This window comes from Lepus europaeus, chromosome X (assembly GCF_033115175.1).
Source record: "Lepus europaeus isolate LE1 chromosome X, mLepTim1.pri, whole genome shotgun sequence".
NCBI lineage: Eukaryota > Metazoa > Chordata > Mammalia > Lagomorpha > Leporidae > Lepus > Lepus europaeus.
In genome coordinates this window covers 107060520-107088284 of record NC_084850.1, presented here as the reverse complement: position 1 = coordinate 107088284, position 27765 = coordinate 107060520, and the positions used below count along the sequence as shown (strand labels likewise).

Below are 27765 nucleotides of genomic sequence, written 5' to 3'. Positions count from 1 at the left end.
GTTTGCACCCACATAGAAACACAAAGTGAAAAATACTGTTTGAGTACTAGTTATAGCATTAAATCACAATGTACAGCACATTAAGGATAGAGATCCTACATGAGGAGTAAGTGCACAGTGACTCCTGTTGTTGACTTAACAAATTGACACTCTTGTTTATGGAGTCAGTAACCACCCTAGGCTCTTGTCATGAGTTGCCAAAGCTATGGAAGCCTTTTGAGTTTGCTGACTCTTATCATATTTAGACAAGGTCATACTCAAAGTGGAAGTTCTCTCCTCCCTTCAGAGAAAGGCACCTCCTTCTTTGATGACCTGTTCTTTGCACTGGGATCTCACTCGCAGAGATCTTTCATTTAGGTCTTTTTTTTTGACAGAGTGTCTTGGATTTCCATGCCTGAAATACTCTCATGGGCTTTTCAGCCGGATCTGAATGCCTTAAGGGCTGATTCTGAGGCCAGAGTGTTGTTTAAGACATCTGCCATTCTATGAGTCTGCTGTGTATCCCGCTTCCCATGTTGGATTCTTCTCTCCCTTTTTTGTACTATCAGTTAGTATTTTCAGACACTAGTCTTGTTTATGTGACCCCTTTGATTCTTAGTCCTATCATTATGTTCAATTGTGAACATAAATTGATCAAATGGACTAGTGAGATGGCATTGGTACATGCCACCTTGATGGGATTGAATTGGAATCCCCTGGTATGTTTTTAACTCCACCGTTTGGGGTAAGTCAGCTTGAGCATGTCCCAAATTGTACATCTCTTCCCTCTCTTATTCCCACTGTTATATTTAACAGGGATCACTTTTCAGTTAAGTTTCAACACTTAAGAATAACTGTGTATTAATTACAGAATTCTACCAATAGTATTAAGTAGAACAAGCAAAATAAATACTAAGAGGGCTAACGTATTAAGTTGTTCATCAACAGTCATGGCAAGGGCTGGTCAACAGAAATTGAAAGAATTTGTCGCCACTCATTCAGCCCTGCAAAAAAACTTAAAGATGTGCTACACACAGAAACACAGAAACACGGCCATCAATATGAAAGAAGGTAAAGGAAGAAAACCTACCAGTAAAAGATTATAGGAAGCTCAAAACATATATTAGAAAATATCTTTGGGAAAATGGCAGGGCAAAGTCACTACTTATCAATAGTAACATTGAACATCAATGGACTTAACTCTCCAGTTAAAAGGCATAGACTGGCTAAATGGATTAAAAAAAAAAACCCATCTATTTGCTGCTTACAAGAAACACATCTTTCCAACAAAGATGCATGTGGACTGAAAGTGAAAGATTGGAAGAAGATATTCCATGCCAACAGAAACCAAAAAAAAGCAGGTGTAGCCATATTAATATCAAACAAAATAAACTTTAACACAAAAACTGTTAAGAGAGACAAAGAGGGACACTATATAATGATTAAGGGTTGAATTCAACAGGAAGATGTAACTATTAAAAATGTATATGCACCTAATTACAGGGAACCGGTTTATTTAAAAGATATGTTAAGGGACTTAAAGGGAGACTTAGATTCCAATACAATAGTACTGGGGGACTTCAATACTCCACTTTCAGCAATAGACAGATCATCCGGACAGAAGATCAGCAAGGAAATAGCAGATTTAATCAACACTATGGCCCAAATGGATCTAACAGATATCTACAGAACTTTCAATCCTACATCTAAAGATTTTACATTCTTCTCAGCAGTGCATGGAACCTTCTCTAGGATTGACCACATACTAGGCCATAAAGCAAGTCTCAGCAAATTCAAAAGAATTAGAATCATATCATGCAGCTTCTCAGACCACAGCGGAATGAAGGTGGAAATTAGCAACTCAGGAATCCCTAGAGAGTATGCAAACACATGGAGATTCAAAGACATGCTCCTGAATGAACAGTGGGTCATAGAAGAAATCAAAAGAGAAATCAAAAACATTCTGGAAGTAAATGAGGATAACAACACAACATATCAAAACTTATGGGATACGGCAAAAGCAGTGTTGAGAGGAAAGTTTATAGCAATAGGTGCCTACATCAAGAAATTGGAAAGGCACCAAATAAATGAGCTTTCAATTCATCTCAAGGATCTAGAAAAACGGTAGCAAACCAAACCCAAACCCAGTAGAAGAGAAATAATTAAAATCAGAGAAGAAATCAACAGGACTGAATCCAAAAACGCATTGCAAAAAATCAGCCAAGCGAAGAGCTGGTTTTTTGAAAAAATGAATAAAATTGACACACCATTGGCTCAACTAACTAAAAAAAGAAGAGAAAAGAACCAAATCAATAAAATCAGAAATGAAAAAGGAAATGTAACAACAGACACCACAGAAATAAAAAGAGTCATCAGAAATTACTACAAAGAGTTGTATGCCAACAAACAGGGAAATCTATCAGAAATGGATAGATTCCTGGACACATACAACCTACCTAAATTGAACCAGGAAGACATAGAAAACATAAGCAGACCCATAACTGAGAAAGAAATTGAAACAGTAATAAAGGCCCTCCCAACAAAGAAAAGCCCAGGGCCAGATGGATTCACTGCTGAGTTCTACCAGACATTTAGAGAAGAACTAACTCCAATTCTTCTCAAACTATTCAGAACAATCGAAAAAGATGGAATCCTCCCAAATTCTTTCTATGAAGCCAGCATCACCTTAATTCCTAAGCCAGAAAAAGATGCAGCATTGAAAGAGAATTACAGACCAATATCCCTAATGAACATAGATACAAAAATCCTCAATAAAATTCTGGCCAATAGAATGCAACAACACATCAGAAAGATCATCCACCCAGACCAAGTGGGATTTATCCCTGGTACGCAGGGATTGTTCAACGTTCGCAAAACAATCAACGTGATACACCACATTAACAGACTGCAGAAGAAAAACCATATGATTATCTCAATAGATGCAGAGAAAGCATTCGATAAAATTCAACACCGTTTCATGATGAAAACCCTAAGCAAATTGGGTATAGAAGGAACATTCCTCAATATAATCAAAGCAAGTTATGAAAAACCTACAGCCAGCATCCTATTGAATGGGGAAAAGTTGGGAGCATTTCCACTGAGATCTGGTACCAGACAGGGATGCCCACTCTCACCACTGTTATTCAGCATAGTTCTGGAAGTTTTAGCCAGAGCCATCAGGCAAGAAAAAGAAATTAAAGGGATACAAATTGGGAAGGAAGAACTCAAACTATCCCTCTTTGCAGATGACATGATTCTTTTTCTTTTTAAAAAGATTTATTTTTTGTGTGAAAATCAGAGTTGGAGAGAAGGGGAAAGAGAGGGAGGGAGAGAGAGATTAATATTCCATTTGCTGGTTCACTTCCCAGATGGTCACAATGGCTGGAGCTGTGCCGATCTGAAGCCAGGAGCCAAGAGCTTCCTCTGGGTCTCCCAAGCAGGTGCAGGGGTCCAAGGACTTGGGCCATCTTCTACTGCTTTCCCAGGCCATAGCAGAGAGCTGGATGGGAATTGGAGCAGCCGGGACTCAAACCGGCGCCCATTTAGGTTGCCGGTACTGCAGGCGGCAGCTTTACCAGCTACATCACAGCGCCAGCCCTGAGCTGCCATTATAGTTTAAATACCCTGTTGCTCACTTACGTCACTGGCATGACCCCTCATGGCTTAGGTGTGTGTGTGTTTAGCTGTTTAATGAAGGGCTCCGCCTTCCCTGGGATCACCTGGTCTCAGGGGCAGCAAGAAACGACTGATTTCTCTCCATCATTGTGGATTTGCACGTTGTGATCACAGGATCTCAGCCTGCTCCTGTTCTTCCTTTCCTGACTGCTTTTCCTATGGACGTCAACATCTAGCATCAAAGACTGCTTAATTGGCCGGTGCCGCGGCTCAATAGGCTAATCCTCCACCTGCGGTGCCGGCACACCGGGTTCTAGTCCCGGTTGGGATGCCGGATTCTGTCCCGGTTGCCCCTCTTCCAGGCCAGCTCTCTGCTGTGGCCAGGGAGTGCAGTGGAGGATGGCCCAAGTGCTTGGGCCCTGCACCCCATGGGAGACCAGGAGAAGCACCTGGCTCCTGGTTTCGGATCAGTGCGGTGCGCCGGCCGCAGCGCGCCAGCCGCGGCGGCCATTGGAGGGTGAACCAACGGTAAAAGGAAGACCTTTCTCTCTCTCTCTCTCTCTCTCTCTCTCTCTCTCTCACTGTCTACTCTGCCTGTCAAAAATATAAAAAATAAATAAATAAATAAAGACTGCTTAATTAGCTACTACAACCGTGTAAGATAGTTCCCTGTATAGATCCATACACAGATACATTTGAATATATATATTCTTGTATGCAATCTCACGTCCTATTAGTTTATATTATCTGCATCTATGGACACAACTATATAATCTCCTACTGATTCTGCTTCTCTGATTGAATCTTGACTGATACAATTACAGAAGTACTGGCCCCTCCTCTGCTATTTCAAGGTCTCTAAAGTACTATAATATTTGCAGTTACAAGTTCATGAGAAAGCCAAATAGTGCTAAGATTCACCAATTCACCATTCATGATTAGGGAGTAGTTAGTCCCTTCCCTGGCAAAGTCAGGGAGCTAGGGCCTATGGCTTACAATTGAATAAAAGTTGACTGTACTTGATACTGGGCCATAGCTTGTTTTCACACAGCTTTGCTAGATGTTAACTCCTTTTCTGAGAGGCCAGTTTGCAAGGAACCAATCTTGGACAAGTAACAGTTGTATTTTCTAAAGCCAACTATACCGGTATATATGGCTTCCCACATGCTTTTGTTTAAATTTTATTTATTTTGAAAGGTAGAGTTACAGAGAGGCAGAGGCAGAGAGAGAGAGAGAGAGAAAGAGAGAGAGAGAGAGAGAGAGAGAGAGAGAGGTCTTCCATCCACTGGTTCACTCCCCAAATGGCTGTAATGGCCAGAGCTGTGCCGATCTGAAGCCAGGAGCCAGAGGCTTCTTCCGGGACTCCCACATGGGTGCAGGGGCCCAAGGACTTGGGCCATCTTCCACTGCTTTCCCAGGCCATAGCAGAGAGCTGGGCCAGAAGTGGAGAAGCCGGATTTTGAACCGGTGCCCATATGGGATGCCAGCGCTTCAGGCCAGGGCATTAACCCACTGTGCCACAGCGCTGGCCCCCAGCTGTCTTTAAAGTAAGGACTGCTGAGAAGGCCTGGCTTCTTTTTAAAAAGAAATGATCAGCTGCACTCAATATCCAGTCTCTGATCTTGGTTATCCCACTTCTGCCTCCACCCTGGCCCTGAATCCAAATGCATTCTCTTCAAGTTGTAGCTACAAGCTCCTTAGTATCAGAGGCCTCTTGGAAAGCTTCTGAAGTCTCCCTGGCCATTAGCTCCTTCCACAGTGTATATCCCTTGGGGAGAGTCGCTGTGTTTGGGGGTGGGGCATCTGAGCCAGTGACTGTACAGGAAGTATCCCTGGAGCTTCTGGATGAAACTGGCACGTATGGGGCCCAGCTGTGTGCTGGGCTTTCCTGGTGTCCTCATTCAACCATCCTCATGGATCTCTCTTTGTCTGAGGCCTGAGGTTTCATGAGACTTGAGGAGAAATGTATCCTGTGGATCCCTGGCCACACCTTGCTGATGTGTGGGACAAGGTCAGGTACTTCTCCATCAGACTCAGCAGATCTGAGGGTTCACGGAGCCTTTGGAAGCAAAGGTCCTAGCCCAGAGTCCAAGGGCAAAGTCTGTAGTGTGGCATCCAGAGGTCTCTGAACCTCTGCATTGCAGACAGAATTCTGAGAGCGTGTGTGCGTTTCCTAGGGGTACGCAGCAGAGGTTGGCCAGCCAAGGCCCACTGACTAGATATAGCTGAGAGTGGTTTTCTGTTGCAGTGTTATTCACCATAGCCTAGTTGTGGAATCAATCTAAGTACATACCAGTGGATGAGTGGATAAAGAAAACGTGCAATGCACACAAGAGCATACTATTTCGCTTTAAAAAGGAGGGAATTTCTGCCATGTGTGACAACGTGGATGAATCTGGAGGACACATGCTATGTGACTAAGCCAGACACAGAAAGACAAACATGGCCATGTCCCAGAGTGCTCTTTTGTTCAACCATGGATCCTATACAATGGTCTGCACCACACTGCTTGGGTGTGCAGTGGACCAAACCTCTAGGTTTGTGTAATCACACTCTGTATGGTGGCACAAAGATGAAATAGTCAAACAGTGTGTTTCTCAGAGAAATGCATGATTGCTATGTATGCATGTATTTATTATATGTCAATAAAGTTTTATTGGGGAAAAAAATAGTGGGGTGGGTGCTGTGGTGCAGCGGGTTAACACCCTGGCCTGAAGCGCCGGTATCCAATATGGGCACCAGTTTGAGACCCTGCTGCTCCACTTCTGATCCAGCTCTCTGCTATGGCCTGGGAAAGCAGTAGAAGATGGCCCAGGTCCTTGGGCCCCTGTACCTGCATGGGAGACCCAGAAGAAGCTCCTGGCTCCTGGCTTCGGATTGGCGCAGCTCCAGCCATGGCAGCCATTTGGGGAGTGAACCGTCGGATGGAAGACCTCTCTCTCTCTCTCTCTCTCTCTCTCTCTCTCTCTGCCTCTCCTGTCTCTGTGTAACACTGACTTTCAAATAAATAAATAAATCTTTAAGAAAAAAGAAAAAATAGTGGCCAGATTGTGCCTTTTTAAAAATTGAGCTGAAATTCACATAACACAGTTAATAATTTTAAAGTTTACAATTCAGTGGCAGTTAATATATTCACAATGTTGTACAACCACATCTGTCAAATTTCAAAGCATGCTCATCACTCTGAAATCAAATCTTCACCCATTAAGCAGTTAAGCAGTCACTCTGTTCCCCTCTTGCACTTGATTCTGGCAACCATTATTCAGCTATCTGTGTTCTGTCGAGTTACCTATTCTGAATTTTTTCAATGCAGCATTATTCCCCATAGAAAAGTATAAAGTATTGATACATGCTAGAACATGCATATACCTCAGAAGCAGTACACAGACACAAAAGCTTCCGTTGTTGTATGATTCCACTTGTTTGAGGTTGAGGAAATTCTTTCAACTTCTAGTTTGTTTTTTCATGAAAGGGTGTTAGATTTGTTGAATACTTTCTCTGTATCAATTGAGATGATTGTGTGTGTGATTTTTTCCCCTTTGTTCTATTACTGTGGTGTATTATTATACTTACTGGTGTTCATATGTTGAACCCTTGTTAATTCCTGGGAAAAATAATACTTGGTCATAGTGTGTAAATCTTCTTAAAAGTTTCTTTTCTTTTCTTTTCTTTCCTTTTTCTTTCCTTTCCTTTCCTTTCCTTTCCTTTCCTTTCCTTTCCTTTCCTTTCCTTTCCTTTCCTTTCCTTCTCTCTCTCTCTCTCTCTTCTATTTTATTTGAGAGGGAGAGAGAGAGATAGAAGACATAGACAGTGATCCCATTTGCTGGTTCACTCTCCAAATACCCACAACAGCCTGGATAGAGCAAAGCCAAAGCAGTAACGGGCTCATAATTCAGTCAAGATTTCCCATGTAGGTTACTTGTGTCATCTAGGCTGTGCATTAGCAGGGGGGTGGATTCTGGAGCAGAGCTGAGATTTGAACCCAGGCACTCTGATAAGGATGTTCCAATTGGTGGCTTAACAGATGCCCTGTATAATTCTTTTGACATATAACTTGATTCAGTATGCTGATATTTTGATATTTTTGATATTTTGGTATTTTTGCATCTATTTGTTATAAGATTTATTGTATTTGAAAGGCAGAGTGACACACACACACACAGAGAGAGAGAGAGAGAGAGAGAGAGAGAGAGAGAGAGAGAGAGAGGGAGAGGTCTTGAGATCTTCCACCTGCTGGTTCACTCCCCAAATGGCCACAATGGTCAGAGTTGTACCAGGCCAAAGCCAGGAGTTAGGAGCTCCATCTGGATCCCCCAAGTGGGTGGCAGGAGTCCAAGTACTTGGGCCATGTTCTAGTGCCTTCCTAGGACTATTGGCAAGGAAGTTCATGAGAAGCAGAGCAGCTGGGACTCCCCTGACCCTCTAATATTGGATGCCGGTGGCACAGGCTCCAACTTAACCTGCTGTTCCACAGCGCCAGGCACTGCATCTATTTATAAAGGATATTGTTTGTAATTTTTCTTCTATTGTGATATCTTTTTTTTTTTTTTGGAAGAGTTTGAGAAGAGCTGCTGCAAATTATACTTTAGATTCGACAGTAAAGTCATCTGTTCCTGAGTTTTTCTTTCTTAGGAAGATTTTGTTACTGACACAATTACTGATTGATTCTATGACAGTCTTTTTTGTTTTAATTTTTCTAGGCCAGTAATAATGTCCCCTTTTCATTTATGGTTTTTTATTATTTTTGCTTTTATTATAAGGTTGGCAAGTCTGCCTTTTTTAATCTTACGGATAAAATATACAGTAAGAAATAAATTGGAAAGCCAGCACACTCATACTGAAATCCATGTTGACTTGAAAATAAAGGTTGTAATCATGACAGCTATTGCTAAATCCTGTAAATTAACTAGTTGTGTCCAAATAAAATTTTCAATTGTTCAAAATCACAGAAAGGTGATCACAAGATATATCTAAAATACATGCTAAAACACTAGTAACATAACCAGACAAAATGTCATGTTTCAGAAGGCTGACACCTGGCTGGAATAACACACACACACACACACACAAATGCACAAACACAAAAATACACACTTTCTAAAGGGTTTTACTGTCAGAAACAACCAAATGTACTTCAAAAGTGCCGGAAGATAAAGCTATAAAGAAGTTATCTTATAAAGAGGAAGCATGCCAACAAGGCAGCCCAGTTCATAGGAAGCATGCTTTGTTCAGTCCTGGTCAATGAGTACAATGTGGATAATGTTGCTAATGGTTAAAGAAAACGATTTCTGAGAAGAAACAATGATTCCTTGGAAAGCAACAGGTTGAAGAGCTACCAAGGTATAGAATGAAGGAGTCAGCAAAGACTCTGTCTCAAGCACAGAGCACAGGCCACTCTCCACATGTATCCCCAGAATGGTCATATTACCATGAGACAGTGCTGTTATTCTCCAGACTTCCTAAGTTTTTCTTTTAAAATGAAATTATAAAAAAGGAATGGCTGTTGTGATTATCCTCCTCCTTTTTAAATCATGTACACTGATTACAAACAAAGCAGTCACCTTGTCTGCTCATGACACACAGGTCTAACAATCAAGAGAAGCCACATCTGGACATGATACATTTCTGGTTTCATTCATTTATGGTTTTAATAATTACCTCTTTTTTCCTTAAGAAATTTTGTTAAATGCTTGTAAATTTTGTTGATTCAAAAAACCAACTTTTAGATTCATTGACTTTCTCTACTATTTTTATATTCTTATTTACTTTCTCTCCGATCTTTACTATTCTCTTCATTCTACTTTCAGTTTAGTTTGCTCTTTTTTTCTGGTTCTGTAAGATGTAAAATCGGTTTATTGATTTACTCCTTATTTTAAATGTAGAATATTCTTATAGCTATAGATTTCCTTCTGAGCATCCTATATACTTTGGTATGCTGTGTTTTCATTTCATTCATCTCAAAGTCTTTTCTAATGTTTTTATTTTTTTGACCTCTTGGTTTTTAAATGGTGTGTTTAATGCCCACATATTTGTGAATTTTTAAATTTTCCTTCTATTATAGATTTCTTATTTCATTGTGAGTGAAGAAAATACTTCATATGATTTCAGTCTTTTAAAATTCATTGAGTTTTTTGCTCTATTGGATGGTCTACTTTGGAGAACATTTCATGTATATTTGAGAAAAATGTGTATTCTCCTGTTTTTGAGTGCAGTGTTTTATATATATCTCTTAGTTGTAGTTGGTTTCTGGTATTGTTATTGTTCAAATTCACTATGTCCTTATTTATCTATTTTGTTCTATTCATTATTGAAAATGAGATGTTGGGGTTGGCACTATGGCATAGCAGATAAAAACATCGCCTATGGTGCCAGCACCCTATTGGTGTCAGCTTGATTCCCCACTACTCCATTTTTGATCTAGCTTCCTGCAAGTGCTTGGGCCCCTGCACCCACATGGGAGACCTGCAAGAAACTCCTGACTCCTGGCTCCTGGCCCAGTTGTGGCCATTGCAACCATGTGGGAAGTGAATGAACAGATAGAAGATCTCTCTCTCTCTCTCTCCCCCCCCCCCCCCTTTCTCTCTTTCCCTCTCTCTAACTCTGCCTTTTAAATAAATAAATAAATCTTTTAAAAAAATATGTGTTGAAGTCTCCAACTACTCTTTTTTAAAAAAGATTTATTTATTTGAAAGAGTTAAGAGACAGCAACACACACATACACACACATTCAGGGGGAGAGAGAGAGAGAGAAAGAGAAAGAGAGAGAGAGATCTTCCATCCACTGATTCACTCCCAGTATGGCTGCAACAGCCTTGGTTGAGCCCAGGCCTAATCCAGGAGCCAGGAGCTTCTTCTGGGTCTCCCATGTGGTTGACGGGGCCCAACCATTTGGCCATTTTCTAGTGCTTTTCCAAGGCTGTTAACAGGGAGCTGGATCGTAAGAGGAGCAACCAAGACTCAAACCAGTGCCATATGTGATGCCGGCCTTGCAATCTGTGGCTTTACTGGCTACACCACATCAGCCCCTCCAACTACTCTTACAGAATAATTTTTCTGTTCAGTTTTATAGATTTTTTTGCCTCACATATTTTATCTCCTCTTAAGTACATATAAATTTATAACTATTGTATCTTCTTGATGTGCTGGACCTTTTATGAATATATGATATTCTCATTTGTCTTTTGAAATAAATTTTTATTTAAAGTCTGTTTTGTCTAATATTAGTATAACTACTCTAACATTTCTTTTATGGATATATGCATGCAATATTTTTCTATCCTTTCACTTTCAATCTATCTATGTCTTTGCATATAAAGTTAGTGTTTTGTAGCTAATAAACAGTTAAATCATATTTTTAATGTACTCTGCTAATCTGTGACTTTTATTTAGAAAGTTTAGCCATTTTCATTTAAAGTGATTACTGATAAGGAAGGACGAATAGTTTGGTATTTTTTTCTACATAACATTTCTTTTTGTCCCTCAATTTCTCTACAATTTCCTTTTGTCTTTTTTGTAGTGTAATATTTTAATCCCTTTTTAACTGTTTTTCTTTTTGAAAATTATTTTCTTAGTAGTTATACTGAGGATTACTATCAACTTCTTCAATTTATAACAACTTATTTTGAATTAATACTACCTTAGCTTCAATAGTTTACATAACTCTGTTCCTATGGAGCTGTCTTGCCTCCCACTTGCTGTTGTTACAAACATTATTAAAATTCTCCCCATTGACATAGATTTATACTTTTTGTTGTTTGCATTGTCTCTTAAATTGCATATATAAAGGAGTAAGTTACACACCAAAAATATTTTTAAAATGGTTCTCAGGTTTACTTATGTGGTTATCTTTACCGGTGTTCTTTGTTCCTTCATAGTGCTTTCAGGTTACTGTCTAGTAGCCTTACAGTTCTGCTTGAAGTACTCTTTTTAGCATTCCTTATGGGGGAAATCTGCTACTGGTGAATTTGCTTAGCTTTCATTTATCTGCGTCTTACTTTCAGATTCACTTTTGAATGATTGCATTAGTTGATATGATTCTTGGTTGATATACTTTTCTTTTCCTTTAGCACTTAAAATATGTATTTCCAATGACTTTCAGCCTTTATGGTTTTAGTTGAAATTTCAGCTGTTAATGTTATTGATGATACCTTGTATATGATGAGCTGCCTTTGTCTTGCTACTTTCAAAATTATCCTTGTGCCTTTATATTTTGCCTATTTGTGTCTTGATGTGATCCTCTTCCCATTTATTCTACCTGTTGAGCTTCTTTGAGGTAGAGATTTGTGCCTTTCCTTATAAAGGTGAGTTTTTCATCATTATTTTTTTCAGATCTTTTTTTTTCCTGAAGTTAATTAATTTTTATTCATTCTTTTTTTCCTGTTCCTCAGACTCAAGTAATTTCAGTTAACCTATCTCCAAGTTCACTGACTCTTTCTTTTGCCTGCTCAAAACTGTGGTTGAGACCCTCTAGTGAATTTTTCGTTTCAGCTATCATACTTCTCAGCTCTAGAATTTCTATTTTTCAATTTTTAGCTTTATTGATTGATATTCTCTATTTTTCATACATGATTCTCTTGGTTTCTTTGAACTCTTTGAGAATACTTAAGATAGTTGAATTGGATTTAAAATGTTCTAGTAAGTTCGATGTCTTTGCTTCTTCTGGGACAATTTGTGTCAATTTCTCCTGTGAATGATCTGTACTCTTTTTTTTGCATTTGTTTTTGTAATTTTTGGTTGAAAATTAGACATTTTGAGTATTATAACATGATAACTCTGAAAACCAGATTATTCCTCTCTCTTCAAGGGTTATTTTGTTGTTTGGTATGGGCTACATCTGGTTCTGTGTCTAGTGACTTTACTAACCATTTTGTTGACTGTTTCTCTTTTCTTATGTAGCCTCAGAAATCCCTGTTCCTTTAGCTTGCGCTTTGACAGAGGTTTCCTTGAATGTTTTAAGTAAACAAAAAGTTCAGCCTTAGGTGAACACTTAAGGTTTTCCCAGGCCTTTTTTGGAGCTAGAGTTCTACACTGGAAATGCATGGGTTGCTAAATTCCCAGTATATACAGGCACTTTTCAATGATTCAATTCTTTAAAAGTCTGTGTCCAGTTTTTCCCTCCAGGCTTTTTGTGTGCCTATTGTTTGTTGCAGCTGTAATCTGTTGCTCCAGGCAGCAATGTGTTGTTCATTCGCCTTTGAATATTTTTTTGAGGAACAACCCTTCTGCATAGCCTCTTTTCCTCCATGAGAGAGTTGGTAGTTATTTGAAACAAAGGCCTTTGGAGTAAGAGACCAGATTCCCACAGTTGGATTATAGGCTTTATGACTGTTGGTTGCAAAGCCAGGAAGTAGCATGAGACAAGGGCAGGTAAAAACACTGAAAATTGTCTTTTTCTTGGTTTAGCATTTGTTTGATTGCTATAAATTTTGGACCTTTTTCCAGAGTCCTACAAAGATGACTGTGATAATTTTTGCTAATTTTTCATTGCTTCTAAGGAGGGACTGGTCCTTGGAGAAACCCATTCAGCCAATTTTACTGACATCACCCCTCCACTATTCGTTTTTGATTCAGTTAGTAATTACTATATATTTGCCAGACATCAGGCACTGTGCTAGATATTTTATTTTTATTTAAACTACATGATAATTGTATAAGGAAAATGTTATTATTATCATTTTGTAAAAGAAAAATACATTTAGAGAGTAATACCCTAAAATGATACAAATAGGAGGAAATACATGTGATCTTGAACTCAGATCTGCATTATTTTCAACCCTAGGCTTTTAACCATTAGGGCAATTTGATATATTAAGGTAGGCATAATCAAAGGTGTTAAGTGACCCAATTCTGGACACCATTATATGCTGAGGGATTAGTTATAATTTGTTGATATGAAACATAGTTTTCATTCTCTGTCTCTCATTCATGTTTTGCCTCTGAATGGTGTAATTGTGCTTGTGTGAAGATTTCCATACAAAGAAAAGCAAAAAAAAAAAATCCCAGATGATCTACCAATAATCATGCAGAGCAAAAAAATAAATTTTGATTACTTTCCACACCAGCTTGGAACCTGTTCTTTTCTTTTTGATTTAAAACAAGAGTATGGCCAAAGTAAATAACAAAGGAGTAAGGGAGGAAGCCTGGATACTTGACATGTGATTATCCTATTGCAGTGACTCATAGTTGTTCCTAGTTTTTTTTTTTTTTGATGGAATATTACTATGGAGTGACTAAGTCTATGGCTCTAGATTCCCCAGCTTTAAATTCTGGCTTTGTTATTGCCCATCTCTGTGTCTGTGTCTCAGTTTTCTTATTTGTATATATGGGGATAACAATGGCATATACTTCATTATGTGCTTGAGGATTAGATGAGTTAGCAAAGAGAAAAGCATTAAAAGCTATTCCTATCTCTGTGAGACCTCAGTGGAAAGAAGGGGCCATCAAAGAAGGGTGTACTTTTCTCTGAAGGGAGGAGAGAACTTCCACTTTGGTTATGGCTGTGTCCAAATACTGATGAAGTCTATGGTCACAAAAGGCTTCCATAGCTTTGGTAGCCCATGGTAAGATCCTCGGGTGAACACTGACATCATAAATAAGAGTGTTAATTGTTAAAGGAACAACAGAAGTCACTGTGCACTTACTCCTCATGCAGAACCTCTGTCCTTAATGAGTTGTGCTATGAGAATTAACCGCAAATCTTGTTCTCAAACTGTACTCTCTATGTTTTGTGTGTATGTGTGTGTGTGTGTGCAAACTGTTGAAATCAGTGCTTAACACAGAGTTGGTCCTCTGTATATAAAATCAAACTAAAAATGAATCATAATGAAGAAGGGGATGGGAGAAGGAGAGGGAGGTGGGATGGGAGTTGGGGTGGGAGGTGGGTATGGGGGAAAGAACCACTATATTCCTAAAGTTGTATCTATGAAAAATGCATTCATTAAATAAAAACTTCAAAAAAAAGCTATTCCTAGTACAGAGTAACCATTAAAAAGGGTAGCTATTACCATTATTATAAAACTAAATATAAAAAACACCCCACATTTTCTCTCAACAAGATTTTAATGGTCACACTTTATCACCTCCCTTTGCCCACGTGTTTATCCTGGTGGACCTTTGTGGGGTACATGTCACTTCAGGGGCTTCTCTTGATTTGCATTTGACCTTGTTAAGGCTACCATAAATCAGAGAGGAAAAAAGAAATTGAATGACTTTCCTATCACGCCTCTTCCTGACAACTTCTTCAATTTTCCATGGTCACAAAGAAGATGAAAATGTGCAGACAGGCAATTTTTTTCATAACTGAAATTGTACATAAAACCCTTACACTTGTACTGAAAGTTCCATTTTCATTTAGTATTTATTTCTTTCTGTGTTAATTTTAACTTTCAAAAATCCTAGATGACATTAATCTTAACAAAATTTAGTTAATAGTGTTACCTCTGCTACTCTAAGATGATGAGGCAAAAATATAAATGCATGGAAGAAGTGTTTTGAAATCTCATTTGAAAGTGATTTGGAGATCCCATGGATATGAGGATTTCTTTTATTTTCTTACTGCAATATATATGAAGGATGATGTTGATGAGATTAACCTGGTCTCATAGACTCACTCAAGAATTCCTTGTGTGTGCTGACTGACAGTAATCTTTATCTTCCCTCAAGAATTCATATAAGAATGCCTGCACATAAGTATGACATCTTTATTTTTAATAGATTTTTTCAGAGCAATTTTAGGCCACAGCAAAATTCAGTGGAAAGTACAGAGATTTCTCACACACTCATACATGCTCATTATCAACTCACATCTCATTATCTCATTATCATCACACATCTCATTATCAACAACCTCCAATAAGTGGTACATTTGTTATGATTGATGAACCTATCCTGACACATCATCATCACTCAAAACTCATAATTCACACTAGGGTTCATTCTTAGTGTTGTACATTCTATGGGTTCAGACAAATATATAATGACATATACCTACCACTTTGGTAGCATACAGAGTAATGTCACTGCCCTCAACATTCTCTAGAATCCATCTGTGTGGCACTACTTTAACAAATAGAACTTTTGTCACATATTTTCTGAGAAGTAACTCTTGAGTTTGTTGAAACTTTATAACTAATGATTATACTGACAATAAACCTCTGAATCACAACAGACACTGAGATTGAGAACAAATCATCTCGTCGAACTACTTCACCTTACAGAAGAAGAAAGGGAAAGCCTGTTGCTCAAGGTCGTGTGATAGTGACTCCAAGGTTACTTGAGTCTGGGCTTATTCATTCCATCTGCAGACACTGATTGAGCTCCTTCTGTGTCTCACACACCCCCCCCCCCACCCCCCGCTCACTATAGTGATGAGCAAGGTTCTGCCTACTTCAATGACTGAGAGAGTGGAGAGTAGAACGGGAGTAGATAATGAGGAAAGCATCAATTGCAGAACAGTAAAAGAGGGAGGGACAGGGGTTGGAAGGAGCACAGATCAGGGGAATCAATTTCGACTTGGGGGTGGGGTAGAGAAAAGCTGCCCACAAGAGGTGAAATCTAAGCTAGGCCTGAACAATGAGTGAAAGACGGGTCATATTTAATCAAGTGGTAACCAGTATTAAGATATAATTATGTCCAAAATTGGCATCACAGAGGAAAAAGTCAGCCCTACCTCCCAAATAATCCTAAGCTTTTGGAACCTTAGAGATGAAACTTGTAGCTGAGATAATAAAACCTCATTGATTTTTATTATGCATTTTCAAAATGTTAATAGTTTAGTTTTTTAAGTGAAATTTTAATTTATACTTTAGTCAAAGGCTTAGTGAGTATACTAAATAAAGAATTCAGCAAATAAAAACTAAAAAGCCCATAGTCCAGCAGGAAAATAGGCCGAGGCTATAAACAATAATCAAATGAAAAGATGTTCAACTTCACTCATATAAATTTTAAAGTAGTCACGAATTCATTAATACTTCGGTAGTATATAATTCCTATCAAGTTATGAATTTTTAAAGCATCTCTGTAGAAGAATCTCTTGTGACTTCTCCCAGTGGTTCCATGAGTGAGGAAAGGCAGCATAATCAACCTCTCCAAGAATTACCTAAAATGAATTCAGAAGTAAATAAGGTGAAATTACACTGGATGCGACCCTTTGGATTTTTTCTCTCACATATGAAATAACCCCTTGTTTCTCCAACTGGCTGTTCCTGTGATACAGAACTTTGTCCACCTGAGAAGTGAAAACCGCCATGTCAGTTATGTTCTTCCTAATACCACCTTGCATTCTAATTGCACATTGGGCACTTAGATCCTGACTCCAGATAGGAGTTGCCCTTCATCTGCAGGGAGTGTATTACAACATGTTCCACAGATATTAGAAACCACAGAGGCACCAAGTCATATATGTAGTCTCTTTTTTCCTATGGATACATACCCATGGTAAAGTATAATTTATAAGTTAGGCACAATAAGAGATTAATAACATTAATATTGAAATAGAGCAATTATAGTAATTTGATCTCTCTGTGTCTCTTAAGATATCTTATTGTACTGTATTGTATTTTTAGACTGAGATTAACTGCAGGTAGCTGAGATCAAAGGAAGCAAAACTGCATATAGGGAGGCTAGCAGAAAGCAGGGAATAGGTTGATCAGATTTTTGACGGAAGATACAGTTATTAGCCCCAGATTTTCACCCTTCCATTCATCCACATCCTTATCATGGTCTCATTATGAGAAGAAGATATCCCCACCCCCCCAATTTTGGCCTTGCCATGTGACTTGTGCTGGCCAATGGCATGTCGGTGGAAGTGTCAGTGTGTTATTCTGAGCTTAGGCCTTAAGAAGCTCATGAGCTTCTGTTCACCCTCTTGGGCCTCTGTCATCTCATGTTAAGTACTGGACAACTTCTGTCCCTGTAGTATGAGTCTTGGAATGTGCACATGAGAAACAGACTTGCCTAGGTGAGCCAGTTAAGGTCATTTGCCTCCCAGATGACTCGCAGATCTGTGGGAATCAATGGTTCATGTTTCCTCACTGATGTTTGCAACTAACTTGGTTGAAGACTAAAGATTGTGGTCAGTGGATGGTGTCTCTCCCAGTGCCACAGCTTATAACCCAAAGGGTCTCCAGATTAAGTCCCTATGGTTTAGGAAAATCTCCTTGCTAAAATCTCTTTAATGGAGGAGGAACTGGTGAGGCATGGGAGTGACCTGTGCTACTACAGAGAGGAGAGAAAGTCCTAAAAAAACTGCTGCTTCTCCTACAGAGATCCTTACTTCCTAGCGGACATAAAGATTATTGGCCAATGGTCATTGAAGACACCGAGGATTCTGATTCTGTTAATTTTTCCAGAAGCTACCTAGACATAAAGTATAACCTGGAAATTTTTACTGTAGTAAAATTCTATAACAAAACAGAAGGAATACCATATGTGGAAAGAGGCAACAAATCTGTACACTGCTATATTTAATATTTTAAATTGTTGAAGGAATTTGATTCACTGCCAAAATAATCTGAAACACCAGCATCTCATTGGTTAAGAATCAATTAGGTGGTCAGAGCCGGTGCCGTGGCTCACTTAGTTAATCCTCCACCTGCGGTGTTGGCATCCCATTTGGGCACCAGATTCTAGTTCCGGCTGCTCCTCTTCTAGTCCAGTTCTCTGCTGTGGCCCGGAAGGGCAGTGGAGGATGGCCCAAGTGCTTGGCCCCCTGTACCCGCATGGGAGACCAGGAGGAAGCACCTGGCTCCTGGCTTCAGATTGATACAGCACCAGCCGTAGCGGCCATTTGGGGAGTGAACCAATGGAAGGAAGACCTTTCTCTCTGTCTCTCCCTCTCACTGTCTAACTCTGTTAAATAAATAAAGAAATTCTATAAAAAGAATCAATTAGGTGGGAAGTTTTCAATTTGTAAACTAATTTTGGATTTAGAAAAAAATAAACCAACTTATTTTAAGGAACCTCAAGTTCTCTCACATTTCTAAATACAATTGTGTCATAAGCAACATAGATAATGGTGCCCAAAATGCAAGTTTAAGGTAAGACTAAAGAGGACTTTCAAGCCCTAAAGAAAATATTTATGAACAGTCTAAAAGAGAAATAACAGTAACTTTAAGGAAGTTTGGGAAATGAGATTGAATAGAATATTATATTAAACTATATGTTATGGTTAGAATGTCCCTGAAGCTTAGGAGTAAAAAAAATTATGAAATCAGAAAGTTACTTCTTAGGAGTTGAAAGATGTGGTGATTATCCTGGTTGTGGTTAAAGGTACAGGTAATTCATATTGAGTAACAAACCATTGTATTTTCCTTCTTGAAATCTTACAGAAAAGCAGTTTCAGTAAGATGAAAAACACAAGTTGGAAAAATGGTTAATCTGGCCTTCTCCATCACCTCATGAACCAAATCAAAATGACTGTAGGACTGATTGCCAACTGTGAAAAAGTGAACTGACCAAGAAAAAACAAGTCCTCTCAAAGCTAATTCAGAAGCAAACTAAAACTGGTAAGTATTTTCCTTAATTCTAATCTGAGAATGGAGAATGTGTACTGGTCAGATAAGAAAGATGAGGAGAGGGGCAGGCGCTGTGCCGCAGCAGGTTAAAGCCCCAGCCTGGGGTGTTGGCATCCCATAGGGGTGCCAGTTCTAGTCCTGGGTGCTCCTCTTCTGATCCAGCTCTCTGCAATGGCCTGGGAAAGCAGTAGAGCATGGCTCAAGCACTTGGGCCCCTGCACCCACTTGGGAGACCCAGAAGAAGCTCCTGGCTCCTGGTTTCAGATTGGCTCAGCTCCGGCCATTGCAGTCATTTGGGTGTGAACCAGCAGATGGAAAACCTTTCTCTCTCTCTGCCTCTCTTTGTAACTCTTTCAAATAAATAAAAATAAATCTTTAAAAAAAGAAAAATAAAAGAAGGAGAGAGAGAGAGAGAGAGAGAGAGAGAGACTGACTGACTCAGGAATAATAGCTGAACTGCTATGATGGTTATTAGGAGGTTTGGTAGAATCACCGTGGTTCACTGATAGCAGAAACCATGGGGTAAGATATTGGAAGTCTGTGCTGTGTGTGTCCTCTGTCTTTGATAGTGAGAGCTGCAGTATGCACCACAGTAGGAAGGCCGATAGCTTTTCTAAGTCTGGATGCTTGCCTTGTGTTAACACCATGTTCCTTTGGGTGTCATCACTACAAGAGTCAACATTCCTATTAAGGATTTCAGAAGTTAAAGACTTCCCATAATGTTGGACTCAGGAAGTGAAAAAATTACCATGGGGTAGTGAACAATATGGTCCTTCTTTGAAGACAAAAGAAATTCAAGAGGTTACAGGTGTTACCTTACATGATCTGATTGGCCCATTTGCAAATGGAGCCCCATGCTAACAGAAGCCACTCAAAGAGTTGGCAGTGGAGGATCAGGCCTTCTGCAGCTTCTTCCTTGCAGTTTCTTCCCTTTACCTTGTCCTACTAACCTTTCTGACAGTCCCAAGGGAAGGGCCGTGTGGTAGCTCTGGGGTATCAGGATCTCACAGAAACCTAAAGCTAGCTCAAGAGGGCCCCCTGGAAGGTCCTTTGAGGGACAGAGTAGAGAATTTCCCATGGCATCTTGAGCATTGGTTTTGATCTCCAATTTATTTTAAGAATTTCTTTATATAGAAAGCTTCCCCATATAACCAAATCTAGCTGACAAGAATCCTTGCTTACAAAAATGGCTGTAATATTCTACCTCCTGTCTTAGGTTCCATTTATACATTAAAAAATCTTGAAGCTTAATTTAGGAGAGTTTGTGAGCTCACAGGTGAAGGAAGGAAGCTATAAAAGACAGGTGTATTCTAGGGCAGATGGGAAGTACTTTTATTGTACTATGTTTCCTTTCCTGTTGCTTATTTTTACTTGTGTTTTTCAATTTTAGTTGGCAGGTAAGTACCAGGGTACTTCAAAAAGTTCATGGAAAAAGGAATTAAATGACAAGTTTATTTCAATTCAAGAAAAAAAAGAAAATGAAATCCAAGCATAGTTTTTTCATAATACATGTTGTCCATGAACTTTTTTGAAAATCCCTTGTATTGGGAGCCCCGTTACGTTGCTGATGACTAACCCAGACTTCTCTGCATTATAGATCCATAGACCCAACTGCCATCCAAGTACCTCTACTTAGATGGCTCAAAGGCACCTCAAACTCAGCATATTCAATGCAAAAATCACAATTTATTCCTCTCTTACCACCCACTCCTACCACTCTTCCTACTGAACCTTCTTCATACAGCAACCAAAGTCAGCATTCAACTGTGTAACTCAGATAATACCCTTTGTCTGCCTAAAACCCTTACATGACTTTCAATGGCTCTTAGTATAAAAGACTCAAATCTTTAACGAAGACTTGAATGACTTGACCCCTTTGTGTTCTCATCTTGTAACTTACTCCATCTAGGTTTGCACTGAGACAGAGCTTGGGGCACACAACATTTACTAGTAGACATCAAATTTGTGAAAACAAAGGAGGAAGAAGCAAGATGGGGTAGGGGAAGAAGTCAATCTCTGATACAGGCTCAACAAATCCTAGGCCAAATCAGTGGGAGGCTCTAGAGTGAGTTTTGCCCCTCAGAGTTGTCCTGCTTCAGGCCATTGTATCCTGTCTAGCATGATCTTGGGATGACTTCAGACACAAAGGTGGGCAAAGAAGATGTCTGCAGCCCTGGCAGATGATGGAGATAGCTAAGACAAGTACTTACCTGGAGGGGAGCTGGGTGGCTCTTCTCAGTGTCTACTTATGTCCCTAGTGTGTGTGATCCAGGCACACTGGATTTATCCACTTTCTCAAAACTCCTACAATGCTCTTCCCCCTCAAACCTTTATGTCTGCTGTTCCTTTTTCTTCCAGCAGTCCCTCTCCTCCTACCTCACCTTCCATTATATACAAAGTTACTTCTCCTGCTCATAGCACATCTTATAGCTTGTAATTTCTACTTTTCAGAGGAGTACATTATTTGACTAATTATTCTGTATCATTATTTGTATATTGCTTATCTTTCCTACTATATATATATTAAGATTTCTAAAAGCAGGTTATATATACATATATATAGTTTGTCTTCAGAAGGTGGTGTGGCACCTAGCATATAATAAACATTTGTTGAATGAATAAATAAAATGAATGATTGGAAATGCAACCTGGGTGTTCTGGAGCCCTACTGAAAAAAGTACCAGGAAAGAGGCCAGCATTGTGGTGCAGCAGGTTAGGCCACTACTTGCGATGCCAGCATCTCACACCAGAGTGCTAGTTCAAGTCCTGGCTTCTCTACTTCTCATCCAGCTCCCTGCTAATGCACCTAGGAAAGCAGAATAAGATGGTGCAAAGAGTTGGACCTCTGACATTTATGTGGGAGGCCAGGATGGAGTTCCTAGATCCTGGTTTTGGCCTGGGCAAGCTCTGGCTGTTGCAACTATTTGGGAAGAAAACCAGTGGATGGGCCGGCGCCGTGGCTCAACAGGCTAATCCCCCGCCTTGTGGCGTCGGCACACTGGGTTCTAGTCCCAGTTGGGGCACCGGATTCTGTCCTGGTTGCCCCTCTTCCAGGCCAGCTCTTTGCTATGGCCCGAGAGTGCAGTGGAGGATGGCCCAAGTCCTTGGGCCCTGCACCCGCATGGGAGACCAGGAGGAAGCACCTGGCTCCTGGCTTCGGATCAGCGCTGTGCGCTGGCTGCAGTGCGCTGGCTGCAGTGCACCGGCCGCGGCAGCCATTAGAGGGTGAACCAACGGCAAAAAGGAAGACCTTTCTCTCTGTCTCTCTCTCACTATCCACTCTGCCTGTCACAAAAAAAAAAAAAGAAAGAAAACCAGTGGATGGAAGATCTTTGTCTCCCTCTCTGTCTCTCTCTCCATTTGTCATTCTACCTTTCAAAAGAAATAGAGAGACAAATATTTTCTACAAAAGAAGTGTCAGGAGGTGGGAAAAGGATATCTGTGCAAAGAATGGAATCATGTTCAACTAGTATACAGAACTGGTTTCTTAATGATGGAGCATATGATGATTTCCATTCAGAAATTTAAATGGAAATCATTCTACCCTTGTAATATCTCAGTTTTCCTAATATTGTTGAACTGAGCATATACTTGGGTTCTGGTAAGACATTTTGGAGCAGGGTCCATATTGTATTGGAATATTTTCTTGGCATGACAGATCATGGACATTTCTGTCCATATTTATGGCACCGACTATCAGAAAGCTCAAAAATCCATAATCAGGCCATCTTTGGCAGAAGGAGGAAGCTTGCCACGGAGTCCCTCTGTCTCTCCCTACCTAGAAGTCCCCTACCCCATGCCTAGAGACCTGTTAGACTTACCTGAACATCTCGGAGGACTCGATGGACATCTCTGGGTGCCATTTAGTCAGTTATTTTTTCTATTTTTAATAATACACAAGTGGCCTGAGGTAAAGATTGGGCTTTGCCAAGGTGTCTGGTTTCCTCCTGGGATGTACTAGAGGCTGAGAAAATGTGGTCATGCATGTTTCCAACTGTTCATAGTCAAGAAACAGACTTACTGTTCAACTCCTACAACTGCCCTCAGCCTCATCATGCTCTTGGACGCAGCATGAACTTCTTGAAGAAGCCCGGAGAAAGGGATTACCTTTTGTCCAGTGGGCTGGGCCCACTGTGGTTGCATGGCTAGAGCTCTGGCTGGGAATGCCTGCTTGGTATGTGGCAGCCTGCTGAGCCAATGTGAAGAGTGGTGCCATCACGTCTGCTTTATCTGACACTGAGATACAGAGAGAAATTGGGATCAGCCATCCTCTGCCTCGCTTAAAGCTCTGATTAGCAATCCAGGAGATGGTTTTTCTAACAAGCCCTTCAGCTCCTCCAACATCCCGAACTTGTCTGGTTTTTCTACAGACCCTGGCTTATGGAGATATGAACCACGAATGGATTGGAAATGAATGGCTTCCCAGCCCGGGATTACCCCAGTACAGAAGTTACTTTATGGAATGCTTGGTAGATGCAAGAATGCTAGATCACCTAACAAAAAAAGATCTTCGTGTCCATTTAAAAATGGTGGATAGCTTCCATCGAACAAGTTTACAGTATGGATTTATGTGCTTAAAAAGGTTGAATTATGACAGAAAAGAACTAGAGAGAAGCAAGCCAACATGAAATAAAAGATGTGTTGGTGTGGAGCAATGATGGAGTTATTCGCTGGATACAAGCTATCGGTCTTCGAGAATATGCAAATAATATTCTTGAGAGTGGTGAGCATGGTTCACTGATAGCCCTGGATGAGAACTTTGACTACAGCAGCCTAGCTTTATTACTACAGATTCCAACACAGAGCACCCAGGCATGGCACATCCTGCAACTGGAATACAATAACCTCTTGGCTCTGGGAACTGAACGACGACTGGATGAAAGTGATGACAAGAATTTCAGACGTGGGTCGACCTGGAGGCGGCACTTTCCTCCTCGTGAAGTCCATGGAATCAGCATGATGCCTGGGCCCGCAGAAACATTACCAGCTGGATTTAGGCTAACCACAACATCTGGGCAGTCACGGAAAATGACAACAGATGTTGCTTCATCAAGACTGCAGAGGTTAGACCACGCCACTGTCCATACATACTCAGGTTGAGAAGCCACTCAAAGGAGGCAGCACTGACCTGCTATGCCGTCTTTTCAGTCTACTCTACCTAAAGTGCACTACCATCCAAGAGGACAAGCAGTGAAAACCTTTGTGAAGATGAAGTTCTCATGATAAGTAATGGTTTATTAAGCACTAAAGATGTGATTTTGAGGGAAGTCAGATGTTAAGTTGATTAGTTTACTATAATTAAAATGCTTGAGTCATTTGAATAATAAACATCATCCACATCATAAACTCTGTGCAACAGATGCTCTTATGAAATGGAACCACTTGGTTTTTCATGTTTTATTGTAATATACTAGGCATTTATGTATTACTGTGTATTTCTTTTTAAATGTGTAAGTCTTATGTAAATGGATATAAGTATGATTTTTTAAAAAATAAAATATATAGTTCATGGAGTCTTGAGTGTAAACATTTGACAATTCCTAGTACTGTTTGTATTTACCATTCCACCATTTTTACAGTTTTTGAATTGTAACAGGCAAATCAATGTTTCCTTGAAGCATGTTTCATGCTTCAACATGTTTCTCCTTCCAGTCTGTCAGTACTTAAAGCTGAACTCCTGCCTCTGATCATGTAAAAAAAAAAAAAGAAGATTGATTTAACCTGGAACTGGAGCCCACAAGACCTTAAAAGCAATCAGGGGTGTCCTTTACCTTTAGAAATAGCACTGTGATGGCTCGATCTCCTTTTCGATACAAAACAAAGCCCAAATGTTTACAAGAGTCAAAAGCAATTACTTAAAAAATGTAAATATATAAGATACATTATATTCTCTTGTTACCTGTGGGCCAACCGGGGGGAAAAAACCACATGCTCATTAAAATATCCTGAGCCGACCGAAAGTGACTGCCAGCCACAGTCGTGGGAAGCTCATCTCCACCGGATGAAACAAAACCCTGGAAAACTGTTCCTTTTGTCAATTTTAGCAGGGCATCAGCCACCCTCATGTCCAACGTTCTAAGCTTTTAGCCGAGGTGGCCTTGTTGCGACTTCCCTGAAGTCAGTTTTATCAGAGGATCTAAATGAGAGACAGAATGATTAACATATATAGTGTATAAAAGTATAGAAGAGTAATCTCTTCCCTGTGGCTTCATTTGGTGGTGTTATTGTTGTTTATTCTTTGTTTATATGGGAGATTTCAAAGTAAAACCTATTTAATATGACCATTTATCTAACTGCTGATTTCCCACTGCTTGATCTTACTAAGCGCAAGAACTGTCATTAGTAATTTCTTTTTTTGTATTTTAATTTACTATGTTTGCACGTACATAAACATTTGTTTTGATGTCTACTTTTGTTGAACAGATTCAGTCAAAAGATAATGGTAACAGAAACCCTCTCCATCGTCAATAAAAACAAATACTTCCAAAAAAAAATCCATAATCAGTATGACTGCTCCTTATGTGACTACTCCAGTCCCACTGCAACAAAATGGTCTTAAACTACTTACTCAGTCCCTAAATGTATGAGGATCAGCCTGGCAGTTCATTCAGACCTGTCCCATGGACAGGCAGAGTGGAAACAAACATAGTTACCATGAGTCCTGCAAATGCTGGGCCTGGTAGTGTGGTTTCATGTGGAAGTTCTTTCCTAGAATTTCCCAAGAAACCTAACATATTTTTTCAATTCCAGCATCCATATAAAAATCAGTGGAGAAAATTAGAAAATGTGTTACAATAATTCTCCTGCAAGAATTAAAGCTTAACAAGCAACAAAGAGGTGTTACCAATCGGAAGGAATTCACTGGTCTCAAATGAAAGGCAAGAACAGGAAACATTGGCCTGATTGAGTGGGAGATCAAGGTCAACCCTTTGGGAGAAGGAACAGATAGAAGAGAAGTGGTCACAGTCAAATTGATTGGCTTGACTTGCAGCTGTTGCCATCAAGTAAGCGGGCCTGACTGGGGCCAGTGGTGAATCATCCTTGCAAATAAAATAAATACTAGTCAGTTTATATACATTGCATACTCTAAACAAATACTTTGAGTGGTATTCCAAGAAATAGCAAGTTTGTGGGCAAAATAAGTCCTTAAATTGGCAATTTTGATATGTGATTCTATGTAGTATTATTAAGTTAGCTAGGAGATACAAATGTTATATTAAATACTACTCAATAATATTTGCTAATGGCTACAGTCCTTTGTAAATATTATAAAACGTAGCATTGCTGTGTAATAAATATTTTTTCCAGATGTTAGAAATAATGAGTAAAGAGTATGAGGGCTGTCAGAGGTATTTTAAGAATACATTGGGAATTTGAGAATTCCTGGGAATGCTCAGAAATTCTGATTTCTCATTTCTGAGTCCCAGAGATGAATAACTGCTGAGAATTTCAAAACACTAGCTGGCATGAGTCCCAGACACTCCCAGGCTCACTCGGCACCAGTCTTTGTTTTCCGTTTTCTCATGTAGGCCTCAGGTGTGTGGCTGAATTTCTAGCTTTCTCCCTGATTAGGAGACTGTTGCCTGTTTTAGCTCTGGATGACATCCTGAGCTCTAGCTTCCTTCCTTGACTGAATCCTTTGCTCCCTGACCCAGCTCCTCCTAGATCCGCTCCTTGCACCTTTGGCAGTGAACATTGCTCTTCACATTCTATGTGAAGACGAAGTCATTTCTGTATGCTTAATGTGAGCCACCTGAACAACTGTATGCTGGCTATTAGATGTTTGGGCCTTTCCCCTGGCCCCAGTTACATTTCTGTCCATTTCTCTGTTCAGTTCTGTTTCTCAATAGGCTGACTCTGTCAGACTGCCTCAGCTGGGCTCCTTTTTGAATAGCTTTTTGGCTCACAGGCCAAATCCAGCCCACTGCCTGTTTTTGTAGGTAAGATTTAATTGGAACACAGCCATACTCATTTGTTTATCTATCATCAATGGTTGTTGCCACACTACAAAAACAGAATTGAGTAACTGTAACACAGACTGTTTGGGTCACAAAGCCTAAAGTATTTATTATCTGGATTAGGCCAATGAGAGTCTCCAGTATCGGATCTGAGGGCAGGAGCTCCCTGCTTGGGTACTCAGCTGTAGCTGCAGCAGCAGCTCTTCTTGTCTACAGCTCCCACAGGACCAAGAGACTTCACAACAACAAAACATACAGCCCAGTTAAGATTGGGCAAAGGACATAAACAGGCATTTTTCAAAAAGAAGAAATTCAAATGGCCAGTAGACACATGAAAAAATGCTCAGGATCACTAGCCATCCAGGAAATGCAAATCAAAACCACAATGTGGTTTCACCTCACCCCAGTTGGAATGACTTTCATACAGAAATCTACAAACAAGGAGGATGTGGGGGGAAAAGTACCCTAATCCACTGTTGGTGGGAATGCAAACTGTTAAAGCCATATTCAGGAACCTGAATATGGACCTACCATATGACCCAGCCATCCTACTCCTCGAAATTTATACAACTGAGATGAAATCAGCATATGAAAGAGTTATCTGTACCCCCATTTATTGCAGTTCAATTCACAATAGCTAAGAAATGGAATCAACCCAAATGACCATCAACTGAAGACTGGATAAAGAAACTATGGGTATG

The 27765-nt window shown here is 39.9% G+C and overlaps 1 pseudogene; it reads left to right on the top strand.

The window, feature by feature from the left end:
* LOC133752823 (liprin-alpha-2-like) overlaps nucleotides 1-24206 on the top strand; it is a 29999-nt pseudogene extending 5793 nt beyond the window's left edge.
* Nucleotides 24207-27765: the final 3559 nt, after the last annotated feature.